This window comes from Pseudonaja textilis, chromosome 1 (assembly GCF_049901715.1).
Source record: "Pseudonaja textilis isolate UNSWEBS1 chromosome 1, rPseTex1.2, whole genome shotgun sequence".
NCBI lineage: Eukaryota > Metazoa > Chordata > Lepidosauria > Squamata > Elapidae > Pseudonaja > Pseudonaja textilis.
In genome coordinates this window covers 297737467-297763820 of record NC_141990.1, presented here as the reverse complement: position 1 = coordinate 297763820, position 26354 = coordinate 297737467, and the positions used below count along the sequence as shown (strand labels likewise).

General features: G+C 39.8%; 1 protein-coding gene and 1 non-coding gene across 5 annotated transcripts in view; both read left to right on the top strand.

Moving 5' to 3' along the window:
* The window catches only part of BEGAIN (brain enriched guanylate kinase associated), a 171156-nt gene that overhangs the window by 118464 nt on the left and 26338 nt on the right, over positions 1–26354 (top strand). The gene's annotated exons all lie outside the window — the stretch shown is intronic.
* Positions 21093–21199, top strand: LOC113435357 (U6 spliceosomal RNA). The gene has a single exon (XR_003373906.1). It is a non-coding gene; the product is annotated as a U6 spliceosomal RNA (small nuclear RNA).

Genomic DNA, 26354 nt, shown 5'->3' with positions numbered 1-26354 from the left:
GCAAGATTTAATAATAAAAATGCCTTTCGGTAATGATTAGGCATATATTATACATTATTTTCTGGACTCCATTACACATGGAACTTATATTTTCCTTCGCTCATTTTTACTAATTATAAGATCATGCAAAGACCTGATCTTATTTCGGAACCCTGCCACTTGAATTAAAAATCCTAGTAACTCAAACTGAAATACTGAAAAATTGGGGGGATGAAAGCATATTTTTATTATTAATTTATAGTTTAGTCAGTCTCCCTTCTGTCTTTTCTTATATTGGCTGTAAGAGTAAAAATTTAGATGTATCATACAATGTAAGGGAAAGTGTGATTGACATAATTATAAAACAAAATAAATGGAAACGGTAGTAATTGTTCCATAGCAAATGCTATGTTATAAGAAGTCCTAGGGTAGTAGTCAAACACAAGCTTTAAATGAGGAAAGCATTTCTAGTGGGACTTTTTCTGATGAGATTGAAACTTTGTGTGCAGAGGCATAATTGTTCAGAAATTGTTCTAGAAATAGGACAGTAAATAATGGATTTCGGTTGAAAAAGGATTAGATCTTGTTTGCTCAGAAAAAAAGATCAAATGGTTTTTAAGAGCTGTTCAGTAGTGGAATAGATTACCACAGGAAATGGTGAGCATCCTTTTAGTGGAGGCTGGATGGCTATCTCTCAAAATAATGGATTCATGCATTGCATATGGCAGGGGTATCAAACTGGATTTCTTCAAGGGCCAGATCAGCATTGCAGTTCTCTGTGGGCCAGCGATGGAGAGTGGGGACACGGATGCTTCCTGCAGCACTCTGCTGGCCAAAATGGTGCACATGGCCAATTTTCGCCCTTGTTTTGGGCCCATTTTTTGGCTGTTTTAAGTCTGTTTTTTGGCCCAGTTTTTTGGCCCAGTTTTGGCCAGCAGAGTGCTTCAGGAGGCCATGGAGGGTGAAAATGAGTCACGGCGGGAGGCATACACAGCCCATTTTAGCCTCCAGAAGCACCCTGGGCCGGTCCCTTGATATTTCCAGGCCGGCTATGCAGGCCGAATTTAAGCACTTTGCGGGCCGGATCCGGCCCGCAGGCCTTGAGTTTGATACCCCTGGCACATGGGCTCGGACAACATGGCCCTTTCTAACCTGTTGAATTTTATGGTTCTGTAGTATCACAACAAAAAACGTATTTCAAGGGGAAAAAAACAGAGAAAAGGTCCAGAACTGGTATTAATTTGTCACTCCAGAACTGAATGGTCAGCTCCCTTCAAAGATTGAGACTCTTTAGGCATCTTAACTTTGTGATTGATTCAATTTATATTCCATTTTTCCATCCCAAGGATGTGCAAAGCAAAAGGAGCCCACCTCTCATCCCACAGTAATGTAGTTAAATGTGAATAATACTTAACTGAAAACAGCAAGTAAAGTAATTGTTGGTTCATTTCAAAAGGTGTGACTGAAAGGGAAGGTCCTAATTCCTTTCCTAAGGAAAGATTTGTGGATGTGTGCCCCATGGCTTGAAATGTCCCACTCAATTTATATGACTATTTTTTTCCGGTTTGTTTCTTCAACAATCGTCAAACTTTTGTCTTTAGCTTCATGCTCTGGACAATGCAGAGCCTGACCTAATGCTGCAATAACATTGCTAGCCCCAGGAGAACATTATTGTTGGTCCTGTAGTAGAAAGAACTGTACCTTTGGCCTGTCTTGTCAGATTAAGAATGTGCATTGTTACAAGCTGTCATGTTTCAAGCATTATAAGTTGTTTATCCTCATTTATCCTTTTTCTCTTTACTGTCTGTTTATATATTGTTTACCTACCTAAAGTCCAGTAATTACAGCAGCAGCACACATTTGCCTAAAGCAATAAATCTTTCAGGATTCTCAGCTTTATGATCTTCCAGATGTACAGACAAATATGCATCCTAATATTGCTCACTGAGTCAGCATATTTCTTTGATCTGAGAACAAAGTGCTCTCGGAAATGCTTTGCAATTGCAAAGATTCTTCATTCAAATTCTTAACAATTTCAGCTTGTAGAATTGTGAAAGGGACAGAGGGATCTGCTTATGAAAGGGAAAAAAACAAACAAGAAACAAACAATTTTCAACAAATCCCAAGGCCTATGTAAACAGATGTAGTTTGCTTGGTTAAATGAAATACATTAGCTTGTTATCCAAAGTAAAAAATAAATGATGTTTTTATATAGAAGGCATGTTGAATAAATTATATTCGAATCTATGCAGAACCATAATGATGTTGAAGGATAACAGCCTGATTCTTTTCGCATATTTTTCTCCAAACTGTGGCTCATTGTTATGCAGTTTTCTTGCTTAACAAAAAAACAATCTTATTGGGCTTGGAAAATGCAACTCTGGATTTTCCCTTTCCTCGTTCATAAATTTTACATTATCCCATGTCAGCAGGTCAGCATACCACAGGATGGAGAATAATCTTTGACTCTTTATTAACTAAGATAATATAGGAAGTCTAAAATCTGCAGTGAAAATGACCGAGGGTTTCCAGCCCCCGTACATGAAAGTAGACCTAGACTATTGAGGTGTGAGTGCTAATTTAAACAGCCATAATCAGCAATATTCTAACCTTTTCGAAACCCCCAAACTAAATGCTAGATTTTATTGAATAGAGTTTCCCATTTTTCCTAATCACTAGCCACATTGGCAGGAATTATCAGCCATCCACATATTTGTTAAGTGCAGAGAAGAACAACCAAGATGATTAGGGGACTGGAGGCTAAAATGAATGAAGAATGGTTGCAGGAACTAGGCATGGCTAGTCTAGTGAAGAGAAGGACCAGGGGAGACATCATATGATTTGAGGGGCTGCTACAGAGGAAAAGAGGTCAAGCTATTTTCCAAAGCACCTGAAGAGACAAGGAATAATGGATGGAAACTGAATAAGGGGAGATTCAACCTGGAAATAAAAAGAAATTTTCTGACAGTGAGAATAATCAACCAATGGAACAGCTTGCTTCCAGAAGTTGTGGGAGCTTCATCACTAGAAGCTTTCAAGAAGAGATTGGACTGCAATCTGTCAAAAAATGTATAGGGTCTGCTTGGGCAGGGGTTGGACTAGATGACCTACAAGGTCCCTTCCAACTCTGTTAATCTGTATATATCTGTATCTAACTGTAGCCAAATGTTGTCTATGGATATTACTGATCTTTCTCCTTTAGTTTTGAATGGGTTTAACAAAATATGTTTTTCATGTCTTTCCTAAGAAACATAGACAATCCAGACCTCTACTTCAAACTTAAGCTGCCATTTTAGTGGATTGAAGAATTATTAATTCAGTTTGTTTCTGTTTCACATGCATTGCATTTAAATCCGTACCTTTCTATTTCTCTGCAAATTTTTTAAGAAGATACTTTTTTTAAAAAAGTCTATGCCATTTCTTTTTAAATAAATGTTCCGTCAAGACAATTCAAGGGATGTGTCCATTCATTAATACTGCATTCACTTTTGGAACAGCAGCAAGAAAATAGTATTGTTTCTACTTGAATAGAAACTGTAAGTATTCAACATCAGCTAGGAACAAAGAGATGAGATTTCCAGTAATTCTCGGGAGCATTGTATCTGTATAATAATGATCAGTTTTTGAGCCACTTTGACAGGAATGATCAGTTGTCCAAAACACACATTGGTGTGGAAGATACAGATCTGATGGTTCTGCTTTGGAAACCTCTTCTAATTTCTTCTTCGAAATCTGTTTTAATTTCTCTTTCATCCATGATAGTTGGTGGGCTGTTACTAATGATGACAAAATACAATACTGGTTTTGTTGGAAATTTCATAACTTTTGTCTTCTTTGGTTGGAGAGATCAGCTGTTTTCCACTATTCTCATTTCAGTTCACATAGCAAAGTTATCAATCAATGATGCAACAAAGGGATTTATTTCCAACTTGCTTGTTGCAGAGTCTGATAATGATTTGTTCTGTAGGAGATTGACTGGCCCAAAATTCTATTGGCTTCTGTGTCTAAGAAAGGACTAAAACTTGGGTCTCCCCACCACACTAGCTCTCACCAAGGATGGATGGATATGCTAAAATACATCATAGTTGCATTAGGTGTAAATTTATTGCTACAATGACATTGGAAAAGGCATTATAATAATTATATGTGAAACTGCCAAGGACCAGAAATACCATCTCTTTTTAAATCTTCATATTCTTACTTTTTTAATGTAAGAAATCTTGCAGGAAAAGCCATAGCTCAGCCATATAGAAAAGGGTTAAGTAACCTAATTTGGATAGTTGGAACATTTTGCATTTTAAGAATGACATGGGCTCTTTTGCAACACAAATGCTGTGATGCTTGGACATTGAGAAAATGATTGCTGGAGGAGTGGCCTTTTCCAGGAATCAAACTGGTGAAGATGCTGTCAGCTACCACCTTGAACCATCAAAGACACTTCCTCTCATCCCTCAGTTCAGTCTCTGTTTTTATGGACAAGACTATATCCTTCCAAAGAATTTGGTAGCTACTGCTCTTACTAGATTTTCTAAGATTGTGTGGTTTAGAAGTATTTTGGGGGCTTCAAAACATCGGCAGGGCCTTGCAGTTTTTGTTCTGGTGCATGCCACATTTACATTTGAATTTTTGACTCAGTTCAAAGACTCTTTAAAGAATAATAAAGTCAAGTCAAAACACTGAGCTTGGTAGGGATCAGTTATTTTTTCTTGAAGCAATGTACTAAAGGGCCCATGTTTCATCCTTACAACCCATCAGAAAGTGATAGAAGATACTTCTCTATGCCTGTGAATTTGACCAGCTACTACCAAGCCAAATATGAGATGGATGAAAAAATAGTTTGATCATATATACATCCATTTTTCTGGGAGGAAATTCCAGATTTAAAGAGTTGGAAAGGACCTTATATAGGTCCAACCCTACACCTGTGATGGCGCCTGTAGGCCAGACAAAGAATAATGGATGGAAACTGAACAAGGAGAGATTTAACCTGGAAATAAGGAGAAACTTTCTGACAGTGAAAACAATCAACCGATGGAACAGCTTGCCCTTGGAAGTTGTGGGAGTGCCATCACTTGAGACTTTCAAGGAGAGATTGGACTGCCATTTGTCAGAAATGGTGTAGGGTCTCCCGCTTGGGTGGGGGGTTGGGCTAGATGACCTACAAGGTCCCTTCCAACTCTGATTATCTGTTATCTATGGCACGTGTGCCACAAGTGGCACCCAGAGCCATTTGTGCCGGCATGCAAACTGCAGGCAAACTTAACTCACTGCTCATGTGCATGCCTCACAGCTGATTTTTGGCCGGTTTGAGGCCTTTTTCGGCCTCCCAGAAACCGGAAGTGATGAAACGGGGCTAGATTTTGGCCTACAAAGCTGGTAGAAGTCTGGAGAAGCCTTCCTCAAGCCTTTGGGAGGCCGAAAAAGGCCTGAAACTGGCCAAAAATCAGCTGTGAGGTGCAGTGCAGGTAAGGGGGCGGTGGGGTGGGTGGGTGGGGAATTTTGTGCGCATGTGTAGGGGACGGGGGGCATATTGCCTTCTGGGTGCTGGCATGCGAGTGCGAGCATGCAAATGTGCGCACAGGTTTTGGCACAGGAGCCCAAAAAGGTTAGCCACCACTGCCCTACACCATTTCTGACAAATGGCAGTCCAGTCTCTTCTTGAAAGTCTCAAGTGATGAAGCTCTCGCAACTCCCACAACTTCCAAAGGCAAGCTGTTCCATTGGTTGATTGTCAGAAAGTTTCTCCTTATTTCCAGGTTAAATCTTTCCTTGTTCAGTTTCCATCCATTATTCCTTGTCTGGCCTTCAGGGGCTTTAGAAAATAACTTGACCCCTTCCTCTCTGTGGCAGTCCCTCAAACATTGGAACACTGCTATCATGTCTTCCCTGGTCCTTCTCTTCACTAGACTAGCCAAACCCAGTTCCTGTAACCATTCTTCATAAATTTTAGTCTCCAGTCCCCTAAGCATCCTGGTTGCTTTTCTCTGCATTTTTTCTAGAGCAGTGGTTCCCAAAGTGGGCGGTACTGCCCCCTGGGGGCGGGTGGGATGCCTTAGGGGAACAGTAAGAGGCAAGGGGGCTAGCAGGGGAGCACTAAGACATGGCAGGGGGGCGTTCGAGGTGCCGGGCCCTGCATGCTCACTGACTGCTGACCACACAGCCCATTGACTGTTTCATCACTTCATAGCCAGTGCCTCGAATGCGGAACCCGTGCGCGGTGAGCCTTGCCAAGCCTGGGGTGGGAGGTGGGAGGTGGTGGAAAGAGGGCTCCTTAAGCTTGCAGGCTACCCTCTCCAGTGGAAGTGGTGGAGGCACGCCAGAAGGCCCAAAAGCAAGGCCTGGTGGAAGTGGACCTTGGGTTGAAGCAAAGAGGGGGAGGTCAGCTACATCACTGCCCCAGGGAGGTTGGCATTGCAAAATTGGATGCCAAAGGGGGCTGGAGAAGGGGCAGAGGGGCAGCTGCAGGGGGCTGGAGAAGGGGCAGAGGGGGCAGCTGCATTAAGGAGCAGGAAGATCTTAGCCATGGTTTATTCATTGACTAAGCCGGAATCAAAAGACAGAGAGAGGGAGGGGGGGGGAGCCAACTCTGAAGAAGACAAAACCAAAATGTACTGGGAAATTACAAGGAGAACACACACATACACTCCCTTCTAACCCTGCTGGAGCAGATGATTGGACTAGAATAGATATCTCATTATCTTTCTTCTCCCTCCCTCTCTCCTTCTGTATTTCTTTTGATTTCTGTCCCTTCCTTCCATTCCCCCTCTTTCTTTGTCCCTTTTTCTTTCTTTCCCTTTTCTCTTTCTTTTCTTCCTTCCTTCTCTCTCTCACTCCCTCTCTCTTCTTTCTCTCTCTTTCTCTCTCTCAGGCTTACCCCATTGACTTGACTTGCTTGGGCAGGTGCCTTCAATGCAGTGGGCTCAATGGGGTGGACCTGTGGGGCCGGCATCTAGAACCGGCTATGTCAGCATGCTTGAAAAGTAGAGCAAAGCCAGAGGTCGGTAATTTTTGCTGCAAAGAATCACAAAAGCTTCTGAGTTGTCACAAGAAGGGACCCACATGTAAAATGCAATTCAGCAACATAAAATAAAGAGATACAAATAAAACAAATCAGCAGGAATTGGCAAAGCATCTCTGATTAGATTTTATTCACTGCTAGAATCTAATCAGAGATGTTTTGCCGATTCTAGTGCAATGACCTGCTCCAGCAGGGTTAGAAGGGAGTGTGTGATGTGTGTATGTGTGCATGGCTGTCAAAACTCCCAAAACGGGTCAAGTATCTCTGGGGAGGCCAGTCATAAATTAGAACACTTGCTAAACAACCGGCCATTAAGTGGGGACCACTTGTATTTGGTTTGCCAGTCACCTGGCCACACCCACCCAATCACATGACCACCAAATCACACCTACCCCATCATGTGACCAGCAAGCCACGCCCATCCAGTCACGTCACCAGCAATCTATGCCCACCCAGTCACGTGACCAGCAAGCCACGCCCAGTCATGTGACCAGCAAGCCACACCCTCAAATTAGGCCATGCCCACAGAATTTTGAGTCCCACCCTTGGGTGGGGGGCACCGAGGATGAGTTCGTAGCACCAAGGGGGCGGTGGATTGAAAAAGTTTGGGAACCACTGTTCTAGAGCCTCAACATCTTTTTTATAGTGTGGTGACCAAAACTTGATGCAGTACTGTAGGTGTAGTCTTTATAGAGTGATATTAAATACCTCACTTGATCATTATTGTATTGCTCTGTTAATGCAATTTAGGATTGCATTGGGTTTTTTGGCTGCCACTGCACACTCCTGGCTCATATTTAACTGGTTGTCCACTAAGACTCCAAGATCCCTCTCACAGTTACTGCTATCAAGCCTGGTTTCTATATGTGTAGTTTTGGTTTTTCTTGTCTAGGTGTAAGACTTTACTTTTCTCTACATTGAATTTCATTTTGTTATATAGGGTCCAGTGTTCAAGTCTGTCCAGATCTATCTGGACAGACAAATTATATCAAGCAGAAACAAGAAATATGGCACAAAGTGATTTGTCTTTGCTAATGCTTACCAATGTAAATATTCTTACCAATTCGATCCCCTCAGGTTATCACTTTAATTTAGCAGTCCACAAGTGGGATGATAATCTTACACAAAGCAAACACAAATACATGAAAAGGACATGCGGAAGTTTACCAAAAAGCAGAAAGAAATAATCTCATTAAGAAGAAATAAATATGTGTATTTGTTCTGTGACTGAGTATATATTTATCAATAAGCCACCTGTTATCAACATAACTTAGCCTCTCTGGGTGAGGGACAGGAAGTTTTGATTTAAAAACGATCTTGCATTTGTATTTGCACAAAGTACAAAAAGCAAATAAGAATTTGAGGCATATATGCCTCATATTCTGAATGATGCCAGTGTTGGTGATTAATTGCACAGCTATATGTAGTCTTTTTTACTTAAAGGGAAAAAGAACAACTATATTTTAAAATTTACAGATTGAGCTTATCTGACCAAGGTTCCCTGGAGAAGGACTATCCATCTTGGGGGGCCAATCTTTACTGCTATCTACTAGTCTGCTAAATGTCCCAACTGTGCTTTTTTTTTTAAAGGCAACCAGGCTTTTTTGATTTTCCATGAAGAAGTTTCACTTTTCCTCCAAGAAGCTTCTTCAGCTCTGACTGAATGGTGGAGAATGGAAGGATTTATATTCCTCACAGTCATCTAGTTGTTAGCACTCTTTCTGAGAGTTGTTGAGGCCACTTGGAGGTTTATCTGTGCCCTTGGGGCATCTGAATAGCGTACATGGGTGTGGAACCTTCTTGGAACTGCTAAAAGAACTGTGTTGTAAACAGGAAATAAATGGTGGTGAATTCCTCCCTTTCAGGTTAGGGCTGTTCAATTTTAACATAGATGGCCTCTTTAAACCCTCTTTCAAAGCTGCAGTCTTTTCTGTCTGGAATTATAAATTTTGGAAGACCATTCCAAAATTTTTCTTTCATCAAGTCACTGGAAAAGCTCTTGTCTGCTTTAACCTGCATTTTGAAGCTGTATTATGTTACATTGTTATTCCTAATTTTAGAGCAGAGCCTATAATGGTTATTGTTAACAAGGTAGCCTTCTTTGTTAACAATAACCATAATAGGCTCTGCTCTAAGATAACATGACAGTTAAGGGAAAATGTTTATCTAAATTATTGTGATTATTTGTCATATTTATGTGGTAGGTGAAATCCCTGAAGTGGCATTAGTGTTAATAATAATAGTAATATAGCCCAATACATCTAAATATAAGGCAAAGAGCTTTGGAATGAAGGGTTAGAAAAGAGGTTTTCAATGAACACCCACAAGGGACAGATTATATACTTGCATGCTTACCACTTCTATATTGTGACAAATTCTAGGGTATTTTAGTAATATTTTAGTAATATTTAAACTTCTTTCCTATGCATATTTATGTGAAAATAGAGATGGGCCAAAGGGAGTGAAGCACTTTCTTCCTGTATTCAATCTAAAATGCAGATATTATTCACATTTTTCTCAATATTGTTGTGTTTTCTACCATTAAAATATGTTTAGAAAAAGTTTCTGTAAATAATGCAAATATAAAATTATCTATTTTAATCAACTGAACGCAATGTATTATACTTATAAACATACATGTAATATATATTAGATTCATGTATTATATAATGAACAAAAATGCATATATTAGAATAAATGCAGATAAAGGCACACAATCATTTATTCTTTTTTAAAAAAATCAAACTGATTTAGAAATTTAGCAAGATTCTTAACTAAAACCTGAGTTATGAGAATTCAACATTTTCCCCCATTCTACCTGAGATTAAGGTCACTGATCTCAAATGGGCTGAGCAGACAGTTAAAGCATTGTTAAGATATATCCATTAGCATATTTGAGAGCTATATTGTGCTCAGTAAATATCCATAGGACTGTGTCACTATTGTTTTATGATAATGGCGAATATCTATAGCTCGAGTGGAGGATGAGGGCTTTATGTGGTCAGTAGGTCTTATGATGGTGTCAGGGTTACATCAAGTCAAGGTCTTGTGATAGATCTTGTGATGGGTCAGGTGTCGGTGTGTCAAATATTTTTTGTTTGGGTTATCGATATGCATACAACAGTGCAGTACAGATTGCAGGGGAGTTGTTCCATGTCCTGAAATGCTTATAACATCATTTAAAAGGAAGAGAAGAGGGCAGAAGTCAGCGTAGAAGCAATGTGCCTTACTTTCAAGTACGCCTACCTACTAAGTTGCTGTACTGTTAGAATAAATTCAGAACATAAGGGAAAGCGAAGTGGCTTTTCTACAAAGCAGAAGGTCCCCAAGAGTGCGATTAACATATTACAGCTTAAAACCATTTAACATCCAGATTTAATTCTGGATGGCATAGTTTCCGTTTGTACATTTCTTCTCTAATATTTCTCTTATCTATTTCTCCCATATCTATAATATCAAAAAAGCCCTGGTCCACCCCTACCCCCAAAACATAATTAACACTATTACATAGGCTTCCTCTGGCATCCTACCTTTCTCTCCCCCCCCCCTCAAAATTGGGTCATGGAAATACAGCAGCAAGACTATAAATATAACAGACTAATAAAGTTTTGAAGAAGAAAAAATACAGCAGCAAAACACCAAAATTGGATGACATAATTTACTGATTAAAATACAAAAAGTAAAATTGGATCGAAATATTTTTTTTAAAAAAAAATCTTGCATAGTAGAATGGGCAAATACTTATACTCCATCTGTTCAAGGGCAATTTCATACCAACAGTGTTTCCAGGCCCCTGACCTTCACAGAACAACTGATCCAAAATTTCAGAGAAAACTACTAGACAGTCAGTTCTCAGTCTCTCTTTCTCAGCTGAAGAATGTGAATATTGTGATCCAATCAGTAACGTAAATTGCTAGTGCCTTTCTCATAGCCATCTTTTTCATTAGTATATTTGTGTGCCTTTATTTGGTGGCTTTAAAAAAGAGAGAGAGTTTGTTGTAATGGAAAGGAATATGAGGAAAAGTATTGTACAAAAATATTAAATATACACAGAAGCATTGGAATCTGCCAAAGTTTTCCTGTAAAGTGACCATTATTTATCCTCTACATTTAAAATATCTGTACATCTGAAGGTAAATGCTAGTACATTGGCGATTTTGTACAGACATGATTTTCTTAAGAACTGATTAAAACGGTATGTGTGGCTATAGTGGGTGGAAGAAAAGGCAGGCTCCATGTCTAATGGAGATTCTCAGTCATCCAGATCATGGTTGTCCCAAAGGTACTTTTTCAAGAGGCAACTGGACTTTTTGGTTTTTCTTTTAACCACTTCATAAACGCCTGGTACAACATAGGAGAACAACTTCTTCTCCAGATGAGCTGTTCAGAGCATCCAAACATGGGAGGTGCTTCCTTCTCTCATCCAATAGGCTGAGCTGAATTCTGAGGGCACTCCTCCTTGAAGGCTCCTCCTTAGTGTCCTCAGTTTTTGCTCAGCCTTCGTAAGAGATAGGCATTCTTGACTTTGCTGGATTCTCTGAAAGCGAACAGAAACAGCAGTAAGAAAACAAAATCACAGCTCTTCACGGGAAAAAAAGGCAGGACTAGATTCAGCATTTAAAAGACAAAGGGGCATTCTTTTGAAGACAGCAAAGTCCACATTTCAGATGGAGGGGAGCGCTGGTTTGAAAAAAGGGTCAGAAAGGCCATCTGTATCAAAACTGAACAGCCCTCTCTCAACAGAAGGGGAGGGATACATCATCTGTCTCCAGTCTACAACACTGTCCTTTCAACAGTTCCAAGAAAGATCCATACCCAAAAAACAAAATGCCAAGAATGTTTGCTCACTTTGGTAGCTCTTCCACTCTGTAACACACAGAAAAAAATCTTATGCTTTCTATAATTTATCCCTTGTTGGAATTAAGGGGTTCTACCTTGTCTCCTCCCAAATGCTCTTAATGGTTTCATTCTTCATCGCTATGTCCATCCACAATTGAGATACAAGGCAATTAATGAGCTGCGTGTCCTCAGTCTACCTTGGGCCCTGCAAAGTAGAATTCTTTATGTTTAGTTTATTTGCAAGCTGGCAAGAAGATAGTTGCTTGGATTTGTTTCTGAAAGAACAAAGGACCTTTTGCCCATAAGCTGAAAGAAATGCACTTCTTGCTTTTCATCTTTATTCCAGTGCTAGTTTAATAGCTGGTCATGTTTGTGACTCATTAGTGAAATAAATTCATAATACCCATTTTATGGTTTCCATGTCCCTGTCACTTAGCTGTGATAGAAAAGGAGGAGGATGCCAAGCATCCATGGGAGGGCAGCTTTTGAGAATAAGGTGATAGAAACATAGATCAATACTGCCACATTAAGGGGCAGTGCATCTTTGAATAAAAGCTTCTAGGAATAAGCAAGAAATGATGACTGCTGCACTCATGTGTAGCTTATGAGCACGCAAAGAAATCTGATTATATTTCTAAAGCACAAAATCCATAGTTCTCTGGGGTTGAACAAATCAGTTATATCAACAAAATGATTAAAACTAATAGTAAACACAGCACAGTAATGGAGAGAAAATCATAATCAGCAGTGAAATAGTGCACAGATATTAAAATGTTTAGAATGATAATAACGTAGGTTCCAAGTAAGCGTTTTAAAGGAGGGGGTCCTACCAGCAGGATGTTTTGATTATTGCCAATCTATATCACCGAATCTGTTGGAGAAACTGTAGGATGGACATTTATGAAGGGTTCATATTTTAAGTCATGCCTAAGTTGGTCACATGCTCTCCCAAAGGAGAAATTTAATTTATTAGCAATGCTTGTCTGTCAGGGATAGATTATAACACTGAAAGTTCTGTTTGGAGTTTAATTGGCCTTGCAAATCTGATTAACCCCAGGGTCTAGAGGATATGTACACTGCATGTACTGTGTAGATTCTACACTATTCTAAAACAACCTTCCAGGGCCAAATAAATAGCTCATATAAGACACATCACAACATTTATGTCTAAGATGTTGTCAGGTGCAAAGAACAAGAATGACATGTGGAATTGCTTCTGAGTACTTCCCTTATTGTTGTTTGCCTACAAACAGAATCTTGCCAGACTAAATCAATGATCTGCCATAACTATAAATATACTTGGTGAATTGCTAGGGAGAGTCCAGTCTTGTTCTTTTCCTTCCCATCAGATATTCCAAGCTCTGCTTTGTCTTTGCCTCTAGGAAAGAGCCCCTCCCCCCTGCAACTCCTGACTACTTTCCACTACAGATGTATAAAGATCAAACTAAACCATTCATCTGTTTCCTCTCTCCCATTTACTAACTAACCTTCAATATAAAAATGCAAAATGCAATGTGTATTATTGGTTGTTCTGGGGAAGCAGTGATGGAATAGAATTGAGAAACATATTAAGTAAATTTGGAAGCCGAATCTCCCCACAGATACACACTTTTAGCCAAGTAATTTGCATAATGGCCTTTCCCTTTTTAACAAGTCTATTCGGTTTATAAGTTAACTAATATAGTTATTTGACTGTAGATTTTTAAAATGACATATTTAAAAAGTATTTGAATTAAGGGGAAGTTGAAACAGAACAATTTATATTAATGAATCTCTTTCTCTCTAATTTAGTTGGGACAGAATGCTTGCAGAGTTTTTTTCCCCTACTCATTTCCTTAGGAATCTTCAGACGATGGAGAATGGGGAATCTTAAATAATTTTAGCCATATTGAAGATCTTCAAAAAAGAATAATGATGATGTCTAGTTAGTTATTATCTTAGAAGGCTACCAAGGATAATTTACATATGAGAGGAACTCTGGCTACTGTTTAAAATAAACAGTATTTGATGGGAATAGGCATAGATAGCAGTGTTTTTCAATCTTGGCAGCTTGAAAATGTGTGGACTTCAACTTCCTGAATTCCCTAGCTAGCATGGGTGATTGACATATCATGTGCTTTGGATTTATAAAGCTGAGAACCTTTCCCTACATATGAACTTTTGAGTTGCAAACTTTTGCTGATATGAACAGACCTGTCCGAAGCTTCAGCCAAGAAGGGTCAGGAGGAGACAGAAATGCAATAGTTTACAACATGCTGCATATGTATGCTTGGCAGTGCTGTTGTGTGAATTGTCTGTCCACAAGGACGATGGCTGTGCCCTGCACTTAAGGGTGTGGGGCTAACAGACATACTTGGCTAAGCACAGCAAAGGCAGGCATGGACCCACCCCAAAGAGGGGAACGTAATGGTGCAAGAATGGCTATCAGGACTGGATTAGCCCTGGAGCCAGGCTCCCAGCATCACCTGGAGGATACTTCCTTGGCCTTCACCCAGGAATGAGCTGCAAAAGGAAGCCAGGGCAGTCACTGTTGCTACTCAGAAGGCATGAGGGTAGGGTTAGTCCCTGGTCATTCAGATGGAGAAGAAATGTAACTTAACAGTATTGTGCATGTTTTTTTGTTGGGCTTTAAAAATGGGTTTGTAAACCCCCTCTTAGAATATAACCTGTTCATAAGGAACACCCTGTCTATGCCAGTAAGGACATTCATTTTTCTGAAATAATTTATAATAATGCATTTTAGATGCAATTGTATCAAAAAAACTTACAAGAAAAATAGATGTGCATTCCACTGCTGATCTTTTCTTAAAGAAAAGAGTTTTTTTAAAAGCCCACCAGAATACGCTTCAACAAAAATGGACTGCAGTTTTCCTTTATGGTTATAAATGAAGCAGCAACACACCAAAAGAAAAATTAGCCATATCTCCCAATTAAGAAGAGCCAGGGTAAAACAGTTCACATTTTAAACCCCAAGGCCAAGCGGGATGTCAGATGGTATCTTAAGAAATTCTTAAGTTTCATCCAGAATCTCTTTATGACATAAATGTCCAAATAATTTGTTTGGAAGTCAATTCATTCTAAATCAAATTTCTGACACATTTTTGATTCTCTGTGAGATATAAATAGCCACAAGAGCTGGTGTTAAAATCAATTGCTGCAGGTTTTTTTCCCATCGCCTAACCTTGAATGTGTGCACAATTTGCTTTTTAGACCTTACTAGATTTTGTTTTTCTGCCTACAGTTACCCTGATTATCAAGACAGATGTGATACAAAATTAATATGCTGGAAAAAATGTGTGGAAAAACTATGAATATGGATAATTGTGCAATACTGATTATTCAATAATTTTTACATCAACTTTGTAAATATTTTTTTTTAAGTGCAGACAACCACAAGATTTCAGATAAAGAAAAACTGTTTTTAATAGTATCCCTGAAGAGGGATGAACATAGAGGTGAAAGTAATTATTACCTTGTAGTTCAGCTTTTCTATCTATTGGTGTTAAACTACATAATGTAACTGATATTTTGTTATTATCACAGTTGTTATCACAAGAGAAGATACTTTTTGAATTGTACCAAAGAACTAACAATGTCCATCCTTTGAGGTAACCAAGGTAAAGAAACAGAAACTTCAAGGATTCCAGAAATGCTACTTTATTCTTGTAAGATATATTAAGAGACTCTTGAGAATCCTTTTAAAGAACGATAGGATCAAAAGGGGACTGTTGTTGTGTCTTTCTTCTGCTTTCTAACTTCTACAACCTGATTAATTGTTTGATGTACCTCACATCTTGCTAAGGTAAAAGCTCAATTTCTCTACAATCAAACTCAGATTCCTGTTTCTCTTTACTGAAAGCCAAGTAAATACCGTTCCTTTTTCAGCTCTCCAGAAATCATTAAAACCACTTACAAATGTATAATTAATTTTGATACAATTCACTTGATATATATTATTTTTATTTCCTTAAATATTTTATAATTATATATAATTTTTATTAAAACATTTTTAAACAAGAAGATTAAAAAATAATACAAACTAATTATCACTCTTATTATTTGTCATTGCTATGATCCCACTGCCAGTTATGCTGAAGAAAAGCAAATCTTGGCTACTAAATCTCACATTTGCTTTACAGCATATGGATGATCTGAAGCTTTATGAAAAATCAGAAATCAAAATCTAGTCATTGTAAGAATTTTTATCACAGATATAGCAGGGCAATTTGGCATGGATAATACAATAGCAATAAATTGGAGTAAAATAATGAATAATTGAATATTAATGCCAAATGGCCAAACCATCAGGAAACATCAGAATGAAGCTTACATTACAAGTATCTTGGCATTTTACAGTTGGATAACATCAAATGTGGACAGGTTAAAGGTGTGATTGCTAAATAATACATCCAAAGAGTGAGAAAATTGCTAAAGAAAAACTTTGTCTTCAAAGACAAAGACAATATCTTCAACATCTTCAAAGACAGCATCTTCAAAGTAATCAATTCCTGTGATACAGTACACTGCTGGAATTATTAACTGGACACAAACTGGACAGTTTGGACTCAAAAACAAAAAAAAACCTGATGACTATTCACTACAACATCCCAATATTGATATTAATGCCCTGCAGAAATAGAGGCAGATGTTTAATTCAAGTCAAACAAACTCTTAAAAAAGAAAAGCATGCATTGGCTAATTTTGTGAAAGACAGCCAAGAACAAGCATTGATGCAAATAAAAAAATGGAACTTACTGACTGTACAAAGGAAACAAAACAAGGATATTGAAATAATAACGCCGAATAATGGCAAGGATGGTCAATTTCTACAAAAGATTGAGGGGAAAGTGAATAAAGATAAAACCTGCTAATGGCTTACAACTGGACTATTACAAAAATAATCTGAAGGCTTGATTGCTGCTCAAGAGCGAGCTATTCAAACTAATGTAATCAATGCAAGAACAAAAAATAATAATCAAATTATCCAAAGTGTAGATTGTGGAAAGAGGGAAAGAAATAGTAAATCATATACTCAACTCATGCAGGAAGATTGCACAAACTGCTGATAAACAACAGCATAACACGGTCACCACTGATGACTGGACCATCTGTAAAAACTTTCAGATGGAACATCGGGAACATCTGTAAAAACTTTAACATGCCTTTGCTGAAAAATTGATAGGATCATTCAGTTGAAAGAGTAGTTGAAAATAAAATTACGCAATTAAAATACCATGAGAATTCCAAATGCAAACCGATAAATCCTTGGTACATCATACATCACATTTAACAGTGGTAGAAAAGAAGAAAGCATGGATAATTATGTGGTAATACCAGGTGATTGTAGAATAGAAGATAAAGAATTGGAGAAGATCACAAAGTATCAAGATCCAACAATCAAAGTTGAAAAAGTATGCCATAAGCCCACCATGGTGGTCCCAGTTGTTATTTTACACTAGGTATTATAACCAAAAAAAGAATCTTGGACAGTGCTTAGAAAATCTGCATCTGAACTATAATGGACAAACTACTTGGGTCCACATATATGCTGCAGTGATACATTATGACATCCTAGGTTCTTGGGAAGAAAATGCATATGAAAGCCAACACCAGCTGAAAAACTGGTAGCTGTAATTTCACATCATTGTGTTAATAATAATCAATGCAAATATAGAAATATTTCCATTTTGGTTCAAGCATTTGAAAATGTTCAGGCTATATCAGAATCAAGGTATTTTCTTTGAGAAGATTTGAAACCATTGTGGTACTACTGAACAGTATGAAGTACAAAAAAAACTCTCTGCTGCAGTAATAGCATCTTTTAAATGCCCGTTCTGGTGTTACAAAATAATCTATTTGACTGATGAGCATTCTCTTTAAACTATTGTGTGTATGCGTGCTTAACAGTATCCCTTGAGACTACAATCAATAACACTTTCATTTGCCATGGCGATATACTGTATATCCCAGCTCGATGTACCATTCTGCTTCCATGGTGGCAAAAGCTGTTTTAGCTCCAGGTATTAATGTGGTACTTGGGGGAAAGGGGGAAATTTGTTGCATGCTACACTGATTATGATATACTAATGAAAACAAGCCCTCTGTACAGTATCCTCTATTTTCAAAAACTCAGATGCAATACTCATAATCCCCTATCACTTTTTGCTTATTACCAAAGTTGGATTTTCTTTTTTACAGCCAAACTCAAAAGCTGACAGAATGTATATAAGCTGGGATGAGCCCTAATTCTCTTCCCTCTTTATAATCACTTTCAAATCTGATACACTTGCAGCTTTAAAATTTAGTAGGCCATCATAACTCAAGTCTAATTCCATATTGTTATGTCTCACTTTTCTCCTATCACTGAAACCAAGAATACTCAGATTCTCAGTAGCTGTCATATTCATTTACTGAACAAATCTATACCATCTTAGCTGTGGTTTAGCATATTGGTCAGGACAAGTGGCCCAGATAGGACACTACTAATTTCTTAAGCTGTGAAGGTGAATGGAGAAAGTCTAGTTCTCCAGATGAGCTAGCTGTTCAGAGCATCCATTGTTTGGGATGATGCTTCTGTCACTCGTTCGATAGGCTGGGCTTTAATTGAGAGGACGCTCCTCCTCCTCCACGGGATTCCTCCCTACCGTCCCCAGTTTTTGCTCAGCCTTCGTGGATATAGGCAGCTTAATTTCCTTTCCCTTGGCCGGAATAGCAAAGGCTTCAAAGGAGTCAAAAGGAGTCAAGGGTATGCTTTTAAACTCTAATCAACTCCTTTAAGGCTTTTAGTTTCAATGAGTCAATCAGCTCCCTACGATATATAACTCGAGCCAAGGGAGCTCACCGTAGCTAATGATCTCTCACCCCCTCGACGATTGGAGGTGATAACGCCTCAGCCACATGGCTAACAACTCACATTACGATCTTTTCAAGCCGAACCGCTACGATCGCCGCCACCCGCGCCCGACGGGAGAGGCTCCATTTTAAAAGGACCCGAGGCTTTTTTCTCTCTTCTGGGAACACCATCTGGGGTGGGGGCATCAGCGCCCATCTGCCCCACCGTGCCTTTTTATTCAAGGGGAAACTGCAGTATCGACTCCCCACAAGGTGTGGAAGTGCTGAGACGATTTAACTCATTAGGCACCTAAAGAGATAATGGCTGGCCCCATTGCAGACTCACTAACAATGTGGGAATGATCTGCATTTTATTTCTGGAACTGTGAGAGGCTTTTCTTTCCCCAAGCAGGGGTCTCCTTCCTGGAACCTGAGGCAAATCACCCTAATACATATGTGCGTGTGGATGGAGGGAGGGAGGGAGGGAGGGATGGATAGAGATAGATAGATAGATAGATAGATAGATAGATAGATAGATAGATAGATAGATAGATAGATAGATGACAGATAGATAGATAGATAGATAGATAGATAGATAGATAGATAGATAGACAGACAGACAGACAGACAGACAGACAGATACAGATATTCAGATATAATTATTTTATATTGGACCCTTATTCATTAAGGAGGAAACTGTTGGCTTATGCCCTCACAGAATTAAACAGCAGCACCACAGCGAGTACCAAGGCCCGTGTCCGCCTGTGCCGGAAGCTGTTGCAGTCAACAATTCCTCCTTTCTAGGCCTATGAGGTGTTCCGAATTTGGCTAATTCGGAAATAATATTAATAACAAAATAATAACGATAATAATAATAGGAACAGGAATAAGAATTCAATATTCTTACATAAGATTATACAAAACTGGGGAGCATTGTTTTAGGGTTCCCTGGCCATTGCTGGTTCAGGCCCCTGGGCGTGCCAACCGCCCAACATTTCAGCCTCATTAACAATAAAATTTAATAAGCGGTCACAATGGCAAGCGGCAGTGGCTCAAGAGCCTGTCAAAATTCTCAAACCTCATCTCCTCCAGACCTACTTCGGCTCCAATCCCCCTCTGCAACCACCCCTGAATCTGTCTGTGTAATCCAGATGCAGCGTAGCTGCACAAGATCAGGTAGCCCATCTAGATCAGTACAAGTGACTCGAAGTGCCTCTATGGCCACATTGCTCCAACAGCGGCCAGATTCTGTCAAGGTGATGACTTACCAGAAAAGATCCCCGCAAAGATGAGACTGTGGATGGAATTAGTAATACGCCAATGTATCTCTGCGGGGGTGCAGCATACTGCTCTGAACAACAGAATGCTCCTTCTGACTGGAATTCCCTATAACTCCGGTCACTAAGCAGGACAGAGCATCCGTACCCTCAGGTATCTCTCCACAGGAGATTCTGTAGTTTCAGATATACTCCCGCAAGGTATATAGAAGAAGCAACGGCTATTGATCGGGTGGAGCCAGAGAACTCAGAGTTCTCCTGCTCAAATTCCAGTTAGATTCACATCAGCTCACAATAAGAGGTGATGGTTGATGCTACATCTTGAAGACTAAAACAACGCCAGCATCATTTTGTTTATAAGAATTCCATGGCATTATCTGTTGGGAGGCCAATTCCCCTCACAAGGATCTCCTTGAGGGTCCAGGGGACATTTATGCCGATTATGGACCTCTTTCTGAGGTTGACTATTGGGCTTCCTTTTTAAGTTGGCAGCCCTCACAGAATCTAGCAGCACAGTAACAGCAAGCGCCAAGGCCTGTGTCCACCTGGGCAGGAAGCTGTTGAGGGCCAGTGACTGCAGAATCACCCAATTGCAATACAGGTCCTGAAAGGTGTTCTCTATTTGGCCTCACAATTTGATTCCATATTCAGTCATCTAATTATGAGTTTGGTAACAGCACAACAATTTATGTTAGAAGCTGTGCACAGATATAAAAATATTATCAATAATAACAATATTAATGATATCAATATTATTATGAATAATAACATAATAACAAATTGAATTTACAAAAAAAGGGGGGGGAGCAAATATCAAGAGGATTCTCTGCCTCTGTTTACATCAGTCCTCTGAACCAATCAACAGTCCATTAATATCTCATACACATATAGATATATAGATATAGATATCTCACCTTGTGGGCTTTAGGTCAGAATCTTCAAGCGCAACCAAAAATACCCCCAGAGGACAATAAACCAACTCAAAGTAGGTCAAAACGTCCTAGAGAGATCTCTAAGGCAACAAAGGATGCCAAGAGACACCAAAATGCGTTAGATGAGCATATCTTAATTTTTTTAAAAAAATGCATGAGGGAGGTTGAACAGAAGTCTCAGTCCTCTTCCCCAACCAGGCTGGTCCCAGTTCCAGAGTGCTCGCTTCAGCAGCACATATACTAAAATTGGAATGATACAGAGAAGATTAGCATGGCCCCTGCACAAGGATGACACCCAAATTTGTGAAGTGTTCCATATTTCACCTTGCCTCCATCCCTGGATCTCTCAACGCCGTCCAGAAGAGCCTCAGAGGGACCAGTTCAACTCAGGCCTTCAGCAGCACTACTTGCCTGACAGACAGTTGTGGGACCACACCAGAATTCCTCCTCCCAGAGGATATCCCTGACAAATTGAAGGCCTGGAAGGACATGGCAACTTAAAGAGGCATTGCAGCCGGGGTACAGTAGAAGTTAATGGCTAGGCAGCCTCCACAATCTGACCTCGATTCTCACTCGATTTAGTTACTATGCAGAATAGACCTTCATTACCAGCAGGTACCTCCTTCAGGGGAGTATTATATAATCCAGTTACACATTCACATGATGCACAGGATGAGGGAGAACTAGAGACCAGATGGAACAGGTTGAGGAAGGGTCTACTCACAACAGTGACCAAAATCTGTCAGAGGTAGATCCCCTAAAAAAGGGGGGGCATGTCAAACATAGAAGGCATTAAGCCAGACCACTGACCTTCAGGTCTGTTTCATCCTCAGACTTTTTTCAAGTCTCTGTTGTTTCAAAAAAAAAAAAAAAAACACTACTGCTTGCCTTGATATTCAATTTCCCCTCGGCCCAACAATCGTTACTGTAAGGGGGTCAGACGATTTAATCTTCTCCCAACCAATAATGTAAAAGGAAGTCATAACTGTCCCACAGAGGTTCTTGGACCTCGTCCAGAAACAAGGGATCTCTTCAGTGGCGTATACCTCTCTTACAGGATATGATAGAAATTTTTTAATTTAGTTTTTTCATTCTGCTAAATTTCTCAACACCACGATAGTAGATAAAACAATAATGGCAATCATCCTCCTCCTCTGCAATTCCAACAGAAGCAGAAGAGGCTCTCAAGTCAAAGGATATACAGGGTTGAGTTGTCCCCATGTAGGGCATGTTGATCTGATGTGAGGGTCATAAGAGCGGAGTCGGCCGCATCCCCCCCCACTTTTTTTTTACTAGATCGTCTCTCAGGTTGCCCCGCCATCTGAGGGAGATTATCTCAAATTCCAATATCAGGGCACACAAGGACGCCGCAAAACTCTATTAAATTATCTGCTCGAGCCAGGGCATCTCAGGTTACTCCTCGCCTACTGCTACGGCTCAGACATTGGCAAGCAGATATCACACAGCTAATGGAAGCTTGCTTCCTCTCCAATATATGGAGATAATTTGGTTGGTGGTGCCCCTGACCTATCTCTGATAGAGACTAAAAGCAGAAAATAAGTTCCTCTCTTTTCATGGACCCCAAAATAGTCCTTCCCAGCTTTTTGGAGTGTTCCTTCGTTCCCTCTACCAGGGACTTTTTCTCTCCAGACTCCAGGAACCGTCTGGACGCCTGAATCACCAACAGTCAGATAGTTTCCGATCTGGAGATAGATAGTGAAGGGGAGGGCAGAGCAAAAGAATCTCTTGAGGAACATGAAATAGAGGTCTCCGAGGCACAACATAGGCCTCACGACTGTGCCTCTATGGGTGGAAGGCTCAAGCCTTTCACGGACAGATGGGATGCCTCTACCTCTGTTTCCTGGGTTAGAGGTATCAGAAGATTAGTCCTGGCTGTAGAATTTCCATCCTCTCCCCAGAACCTTTGCATTACTTGCCCTCTCTCCGGGGATCCTGTTAAAGGGAGCATGATGGAGACAGCTATTGTTCATTTATTGGAGATCCAGGCAACCGACCTGTGGCACCAGATCAGCAGGGGCAATTTTAGTTTTAAAATGACTTAATCGATCCATAGTTCAAAGGAGGCTTAAGATGAGTATACTGAACTCCATACTTCTGAGCTTCAGAAGGGGCGATTATCTACCCTCGGTTGACTTAATGGAGGCCCATCCCCACATTCCAATTAGATCCTCACATAGCAAAACTCTTAGTTTTTGTTATAATACTCAACGTTTTGAATACATTGCACTGTCCTTTGGGTTGTCATCTGCCCAAGGTTCTTACGAAGGTTCTGATGGCTCTGACTGTTCATCTCAGTGGAACACCTGTTAGACAGCAGTGTTATTTATATGACATTTCATTATTATCTTGTTCATATAAACAGGCAAAGGGGAGGCCTTCGCATCGGTCATCACTAGGAGAGACTTGCAGTCCATCTCTCTTCACCCACGCATATGCAATTTTCTTGCACGGGGCTACAATCTTACAGCCTCCTGTAGTGCATTGATATCACATGTGGGACCTCAACAAGGTCCTTACCGCACTCAAGAAAACTCCCTTTGAGCCCATGTAGACCATGCGTCTCCATTCCTAACGTACAAGGTGGTTCTGTTGGTTGCCATTACATCGGCCAGTTACATCTTGGATCTAGTAGCTTTGGATCTAGTAGCCTCCTACAGACAGGAGCTCTGGTATTTTTCACACAGACAAAGTGGTCCTTAGTCCAGATCCATCTTTCTCCCATAGATAAATTTGGGTTTGCACAGACCATAGGAACTGATACTCCAGTACATTTGTCTGAAACCGACATAAAATCTGGCACGACAATGCCACAATCTAGATGTAAGGCGAGCTTTCTGCATATATTTCAACCACACAATGTGTGTTAGGAAACAAAGGTTCTCTTCGTTTCTTTTCAACCACCCACCATTGGGTGCAAGACCCCTTCCTCAATGACCAGTAAGTGGCTGAGAGCACAATTCCCAAGTCCTATGAGACACAATCTCTTCCTGTATCCAGGGGCATCACTGCTCATTCGACCTGGAGCGCCGCGATGTTGACAACATGGGCCACAAGTGCCAATAGAGAAAATTTATAAGGTGACAACATGGGCCTCACCATTGCCTTTTATTTAGAAACTATTAGAATGTCTTCACCTCTACGGAGGCTGCCTTTGACAGGAGAGTGTTACAAAGGGTCCATAGGGACCAAGAAAAAGGGGAATCCAAACCAGACAGAAGCCTTCCCGTAGGACACGCCAAGCTTTGGTATGTCCCAAACAATGGATGCTCTGAACAGCTCCTCTGGAGAAGGGGCGTTGGTACTTACCTGACACGCCCTTTCTCTGTGAGCTGTGAAGAGCATCCATCCCCACCCTTATTCATCTGGCGGGATGCTATTCTGGCCAAGTATTAGAAAGGGTGAAGGAGAAGAAATATTTCATCACTTCGACTTCGCCAAACCTGGGGACGCTAGGGAGGAGTCCCATGGAGGAAGAGGAGCATCATCCCAAACAATGGATGCTCTTCACAGCTCACAGAGAAAGGGCGTGTCAGGTAAATACCAATGCCCCTTTCAGATGTGTAACATTTTGTTCCTATAATCTTACATGAGGTAGAATTAGCTGATTATTGGGCCACACAAAGTTTGGCTTCACAAAGTTAACATCAATCTTGCAGTGTGAAGGTATATTTCTTCCCCTCATTCTAGCTAGGGTGGGTCCTTCCGAGCCTCTTGCCCTATCCACATTTCTACTTCAGGCTGTTACCTTTTATCTTTTATCAATTGCCTTTTATCTGATGATAGCTGCTTTTCTTTGCTCTGTCTCCCAAGGTCATGACCCCCTACAAGTTCTCTAGATTCTCTGCTCATCATCCTGGGGTCTGTTCAGTATGACCTTGTTGAGTGGAAATCTACCAGGAGCAAAGCCTTTTTGGGTGATGGGAGCTTTGCAAAATCTCCATCTTAGAGAGACGTAGCTACCATGGAAACCGTATGTCTTGAGATTGTTTCAGAAGATAAGCCTTTATTGACATTAAATATTTACTTCTAACATTCTGGGAATTGCATGTTTTATATGTTTTTATATTTTTTATTCTTTTAAGTTTATTTATTACTTTGCTCTATATGCTGTCATATAGTTCCTCTTTTTTGGCTGGGCATATTTTTCTTCTGAAATGGTAAATACAGAACTATTTAAGGGTTTCAGTGTTAATCGTATAATGAGTTCTCACTACAGAAATTCAGCTTTTTCCTTACTCAGTGGCATCTAATTAAGACCAGGGAGATTGTTAATTGGATTTTCTGCGAGGAAAGCAATTCACTGAAAATATCTAAAACAATGTTGTGCATTTTATTTTTATTTTTCAATACCAACACCATGGCAAAACTGGTATTGTTGGATGAATAGGTAATTATTATAATATGTGAGAAACACAGAGAAACTAAAACAGTGACATAAAAAACCTAGGAAAACAAATAAAATATTAAACTATAATAAGAATTTAGTTCTAATTGCAATCTGTTTCATTAAAAAATCCATACCAGCCATACTCAGCTTGAACCATTGTGTATGATGCACAATGTGCCCTGGTGCCAGAGTGGTTAAAGTGCAGTATTGCAGGCAAACTCTCCCCACAGTCTGGAGTTCGATCCTGATGGGGCTCAAAGTTGACTGAGGATTCCATCCTTCAGAGGTCAGTAAAATGAGAATCCAAATTATTGGGCAAAATATACAAATAATGGTATATAATAGTATATATGGACGGTATATACCCCTAAATGCTATTGCCATTGTACTAGCTTATGTTAAGAAGTACCCAGAAAAACATACACATCCATCCCAAATTCATACAGGGGATAGAAGAGCAAGTCATATATCAAGACATGTAGGAAGCAGAGTCCATATAATAGCCACACAGCAGCATAACATAATACATCTTTATAGGAGGCAGTCACTGATAGGTTATTCCAACATCTTACTGTGTCCAGTCAGGTTTTAAATTCAGATTCTTTCGGCTTCCATTCAAACATAACTAATATCAGTTAAGGAGGTTTTATTTTAGAAAGCCTCCATCTATTCTCAGGGGCTGATGTTCTCAGGGACTCAGTTGTCTTAGCCCACATGAAGCCTGACTCCTGGATACTGGAATTTGGATTGGCAAGGTCGTGTTATATCCCTTGGGTAGCTTCTCAGAATTTAAAGCAAATGATTCTTGTATAGCATTTATTCTTTGCCCTCAGGTAGAGAAGACATGTCTCATTGACCATAAAGCCATATAAAAAGCTTAATGGTTCATTGATGAAATTCATGCATGGCAGAGCCTCTAGAAAGTGCTCCTCTAATGATCTAAGATTATAAAATGCATTATGCAAGAATAGGCAACTTTGAAGAGCCAGTTTTGGGTAGAGATTAAGGCATAGGAATAGAATAGAATAGAATAGAATAGAATAGAATAGAATAGAATAGAATAGAATAGA